The following is a 6,668-nucleotide window of genomic DNA, read 5'->3' on the forward strand; positions in this document are numbered from 1 at the left end:
GTCTACATATATATTTATATAAATGCATTTATTTATATATATATATATATATATATATAATTAAAAGGTGAAATTTAATATGAATTGTTAAAACAATCAAAAGTTATATGATGAAAGGTCATTAGAATGTGAGATATTATATTTTTATTAAATTTAGGAGAGAGAAAATAGAGAAAAATTAATATATTTGAAAATAAAAGTAGGGTTAAAGTTACCTACCACGATTAGTAACTTTTACAAATAGGAGAATATATAAAATTTCCCTAAGATGAACTTTCTTTCTTCTCTCTCCTTTTCTCTCAATTAAAGAACTGGATGGTGGGGGAGGGGGAGGACTATAGTGGTGAGGGTTTTTAATAAAATATATTTATATATTCTTATATAAAAAAATACATTGATCATGCTAGAACTTCAATGCCCACCCAAACCCTTATAAACATGAGTGCTTGGCACCATACCGCTTCGCAAACAAAGCACCCTAGTGCTCCTAGCCAAAATTACAAGTTTACAAGAATTTAATTGAAATTAAATTTTGAGGCTATTACATTATGGCACCAACTTCTCTAGCGTACAAAATATTATTGTGAATTCTATAGTACTATAGGCTCGAGCACTACAATGCTAGTTTAGCAAAATTATTATTTTTAAATATCTCACACTACTATTACATTTAAGTGCTATGAGCCATCTCTTGAGCTCCTTTTGCATGTCCATAGCTAGGAAAGAGATGAGATAAGGGGAGAGAGAGGAGGAGAAAGAGGAGAGAGAAGCTTTGTTCTAGGGCATTTTTATCTGTCACTTTTTTTACAAAAAAATATTTTGATCATGGTATGTAACCTCTACCCTATGCCTATGTTTAATGATTTTGATTTCTATGATTTTCTCTCTCCTAAATCTAATAAAAATAGTATATCTTCTGATACCACTAGGACCACTAATAACTTTATCATCACCCATATTCATAGATCTTTCATTGTATGCTCTCAATCCTACAGTCATTTATCTTTCAGTTTACCTAGTCTATCCTACTCTAGAATTAGCTCTTCCTTCAAATCCTCTTTGAGAATAATCTGCTACATTGTATCTTTACTATCTGCATAAAAAATATCATCATATTAGAAGGTATCACTGACCTGAATGTCTTCTTCCACTATGAATACATTCATTGTAACTGCCGGTAGATGTTATTTATCCAAATCCTCTCGAATTACTATATCTATTTTTCTTATCACTGATACTTTCTCTATCCCCGCTTAATTCTTCTTTGGTACTTCTCCAACTAACATCATACATAGATATGGGTACGACCAAATCATTTCTATCAGTCTATCCTGTTCCACTAACTTAAAATGCTCTTGAATCCGTAGAGGCATTAAGAAATGTTTCAGCTCCCTATTCAATCATTGTAGAAATCTATAACATTTTTCTTCAACAATAGAGACCAAATGAGGAGTGTACCTAGCCAATAAAATAAACTTAGCTTCATACTACATTACTATGCTGCATACCTATCCTAGAATGATGAAAGCTTCTATCATCTATCATATGGTTAAAGGAGGTACAAACCATATCCTAAACACTATGGTGAATTAATCTCAAGTAATCTCAACCTTTAGCTTCCGTTGAAACTTCTCTCACCACTATCCTTCCCACCATCTCTCAACCTCTCATTCAAATAGAAGCACTACTAAAGGAACTTTTTTGTTCTTTGGATATTGCATGTTGTTAAAGATCTTTTATATCCTTAGTAACCAATATTCTACAACTTGGGATCTTACAGCTCTTTTGAATTGTGGGGGCTTCGGTTTATAAAATATCTATAAATGCTTATCCCCTTCTTCAATTTTTCTCCCAAATGACTTGCTTTGTGTATCACCTATTACCTATGCTAGAATATTAGTCAGCTGTATAACGCTGTTTGATGGCATGGAAGCTATATTATGTTATTAATTAGGTACATTTTGCTCTAGATATCCATTTAACTATTCACTTACACACTTCTATTTAAACAATTCAAACATGCAATCAATTATGCATATAAAATGATGCACCTTAATCAATTCAGTCTACCCATCTCATAATCAATTCTTACACCTTTGGTACAATTCAATTCTTCTAATAAATTTTACTCTGATACCAATTTATAATATCCCAGAATCTAATTTGAAATGATTATTATTTTATCTTTTATAATGATAATAATGACTATGAGGGCTATCTAAATTCTTTTATCAATATCATAAAAGAACAACAAAAATAATTATATTGATAAAAACATCAATGTATATATGTATTCATACTTTAAAATTATATATAATATGTATGAGTTACATAATTGCAACATACAATCTATTTTCTCTTGACCATAAAAGAATAGCTAAATAAAATAATAAAAAACATGGAGAATCATGTAACAGATCAATCTTATACTTTTGATTTTCTTCCTTAACATGAAATTATTTAAATCACATATAATGAGCTAAACAATCCAATAGGTCACTAAAATCCTATAACTAAAATCAAAGAAAGATAAAGAAGCAAAATGCATGTTGTCAGTCAATTCATAATAATAGTAATCAATATGATCATACATTAGTACATAAATATTAAAATACACATACAATATCAGTAAAGTCTATAAAGTAGTGAAATAATATAGTATGAAAACTAATAAGATGGTACTATACAAAAACAATGAATTTTTTAAACCAATAAATTAGTGTAGGCATCAAATCAATAAAGTAGTTATCGTAGTAGTTCTTATCAAATCAATAAGAAAAAAATATATAAATCAGTAAAAATGAAACATCTAAAAAAATGTCAGAATTATATTAATGAAAAAAAATCATATAAGAATGTACACATGATATTCAACTACTATATATTAGTATCAATCAGTTTCGTATATCACATGCTTAGCAAATAAAAATGTGCTCAGTAACTATGAATCAATAAATAATGAATTAATAATAATAACACTGATAGTGAATCAATAATAATATCAATAACAATATTCGTATGAATAGTAATAATATTAATATCATTATTAACAATATCAATATCATCAAAATAATATCAATATCCATAAAAACTATGGAAGTAATGGTAAAATAGTACAACAACATGCATTCCAATAAATATTTTCTAGGCTTAGAAATTCGGGTTGTTGGCAGAGATGCCCGACCACTTTACTTTTCTACATACCATGATTTATAATTAAGGGCAATTGGCCTATGAACATTTATTAATTAGTTTTATTATTTTAATATTTTTTATTTGTGATTTGTGCCTCTAGGAATACTTGCTTTTTTTCATTTGTTTGTGACTTGCATGCCGCTTTTATTTTAGCCTAGATATCATTAGGCTCTCTAAGGACTAAAAAATTTTCTACTTATAACTAATACTTAAAATTTTAAGAATTAAATAATATAGAAACCTAACTACCTAAGGAACTACAGGAATCATCCAGGGTCACATGCATAATATTGCATTCTTCTCTCTCTTTGTTATAAGACACATCATCGTCTGCGGGTAGAGTCTGGATAATTTGGCCTATGAGAATGAAGTGCCGGACCTGGGGAGGCCTAGTCTTTTCTAAAAATTTATTTTCTATAAGCATATTTTTAAAGTCTAAAGCATACATGATTCATATCTTCAACTAGCATGCATTGCATTAGAAACTAACTAAATTAAAATTTTAATTGCATTAGCTCTATGTGCATTTACCTAACATAAGTATAATGCCAATTAGGAAACTCTCTAGATGTCGACCTTAATTTTCAAAAACAAAATCACCCATCTATCTTTATAAATGATCAAACATCATAGTTTTAAATCGATTAGGTGGTTAGCTGGCTCCCCAATCCAAGCTGGGGTAAGTTTAGGTTTTACACTGTATTATCTAGGACACGGGTGTTAGTGTTGTTCATAGAATACTAAACCCAACTTAGACTTATGATTTAAGGTCACTACATTCAGTCTCATAGTATACCTAAATAGTGGGTAAGTCCCTTCTCTTCAAGGACTAAAAATCTTACTTATCTATGTCACATGGATGATACCACCTCCATCTTTCTCTCATGTATGTGTCGATTGCTTGACTTTTTCTTCAATTTCTCCTTAGTGCCTTAGTCCATCTGAATGCTCGTATGAACCGTACATGTTGACTAAGCCAAATTGAACCTTCCTTCCCTTTTGAGTAGGATTTCCTAGTCTCTACCCTTGTGTCAATCCCATTTTAGAAGGATAATGTATGATCCTTAATCAAGAGTCTTCTTAGGTTTTGGCTTGAGATGTAATTAACCATGGGGGCTTGCGCCCGTGCGAAACTGAATTCTACATCTAATAAACCCCACTTGAGCTGATGTATCGGGTGGGGTAAACCCGTTGTTTTGATTAGTTCGTGTATATTACTACCCATCGGGGTGCGCTAGCGAGAGCTGCTATCTTCAATGATTATTTGTATGCACGATCTAATCTGCCCTCCCATTGGCCCATTTGCGGGGAGCGCAGAGGCCTGCGGTAGTCTCTATCCCTCGGGATAGGTGCGGTCGTATGCCCCTTTGTACTTTGTAGATGAGCGGTGTCCTTTTGGAGGTCCACAATATTATCAATAGAATTTAAGTTGGATGGTTGAAGTGGAGGAATGTATCGAGCTTATTGTGAGATAGAAACATCCCCCTCAAACTTAAGGGAAAATTCTATAAGATGGTGGTGAGACCTGCAATGCTTTATGGTGCCGAATGTTGGCCATTAAAAGAGAAGCATAATACTAAGTTAAGTTTTGCAGAGATGAGGATTCTTAGGTGGATGAGTGGCTTAACCCTTAAAGATAGGACACGAAATTAGCATATACATGAAAAGGTTGAAGTAGCTCCAGTGGAATATAAGATTAAGGAGAGTCATCTTAGATGGTTTGGTCACATTAAACGGAGGCCTTCCGATGACCCGGTTAGGAAAGTTGAGGTATTAGATTTGACTTATGTTAAGAAAGGTTGAGGTAGACCTAAAAAGACTTGATTAAAAAAATATTAGAAATGATCTTTCTTTATTAGAATTAAATAAGGATTTGACTTTTAACCGGACACAATGGTGAAAAAGGATTCATGTAGCCGATCCCACATAGTGGGAAAAAGGCTTGATGTTGTTGTTGTTGTACATGGAAAAGGAGATACTACCCAAATGACATCATCCCTAAACTATATTGATTTGGTGGTGGGGGAACTCATCATCCAGTGATGGTTATCTTTATTGTTTAGCCTTCTTTAAGAGTTAAAAACTTTGAACTTGAAGTTCTTCTATCCTACACATATTATCCTTTAAAGTGAGACCTGAGGGGCCTACACCACCTATTTTGTAATGACCTTCATGGAAAGATTAACTGTTAACCACCAAATAAATATTTGAAGTATATTGAGAATATGTTCCCTTAAATAACACAAAACTATTATATGATAAAAATATGCAGTGCAAGAATATATGTTTATTATCTTAGCTTTATACAAAGTTATAATACATGTAGATAAAAGTTGTGAAAATCCAATAGTTTTTTACTTGGAAAACCCAAGAAAGGGAAAAATCACGGGGTCTTATTCATTAAATGAATCCACTAAATAATTAAATATACAAGAATCCTCCTTCCTTATAGTTGAAAGAGATATGATAATACATAATAGATAATCAAGCAATAATAAGTTGGATGATGGAAGTATAGAGATGATGGAAACATTCAACACTGGCGGTCGGGTGATGATATGATGGTGGTGGTCAGGATACATTCTATTAGAGGCATTAGGCATGCATGTTGATGGGAGTGGACAATGAATAGCTTAATTAATGGGGTCAAGCGATGTGTCAATGGTAGTAGTTTATTAGCACACTGATGGTGTCAATTGAGTGAAGGTTTGATCATGGGGAGGCTTTGATATTTCCTTAAAGAAGGTGTTGATAGAGATGTTTCAAGTGTTAATAGGTGTAGAAGATGTTCTGATAAATCCACTTAGAATGTTTGACCTATCCAAGATTGATTATTAGAGTGTTACATGATGATGTTAACTCATATGGAAGAAGTCAATGGAATCCACTAATGATGTTTGACCTATATGAGCTTATTTATTTGAGCATTGTTCATTGGTGTTAATGTGTATAGAAGAGACCATGAGAAATCCACCAAGGATATTTAACCCATTCGATATTATTTGCAAAAATATTACTTGATGTCATTAACTTGTATGGAAGAGGTCGTGATAAATTCACTAAGGACATTTGACTTATCTGAGATTATTTTCCAATGCATTGCTAGATGGTGTTGACCCATGTGGAAGAGGTCAATATAAATTTACCAAGGATGTTTGATCTATTCGAGGTTATTGATCAAAATATTTTTTGATGGTGTTAACATGTGTAGAAAGGTCAAGCGAAATCCACCAATGATGTTTGACTTATCCAAGATTGTTTTTCAAAGCATCACTTAATGGCATTGACCTGTGCAGAAAAAAGTTGAGATAAATCAACCATGAATGTTTGACATATTCAAGAAAATTTGCCAAAGCATTTTTTGATGGCATTAAATTGTGTGGAAGAGGATGAGATAAATTGACTAAGGATGTTTGTCATATTCAATATTATTTATCAAAGAGTTACTCGATTTTGTTAACCTATACGAAAGA

The sequence above is a fragment of the Dendrobium catenatum genome, unplaced genomic scaffold, assembly GCF_001605985.2.
Source record: "Dendrobium catenatum unplaced genomic scaffold, ASM160598v2 fragScaff_scaffold_1021, whole genome shotgun sequence".
Classification (NCBI taxonomy): Eukaryota; Viridiplantae; Streptophyta; class Magnoliopsida; order Asparagales; family Orchidaceae; genus Dendrobium; species Dendrobium catenatum.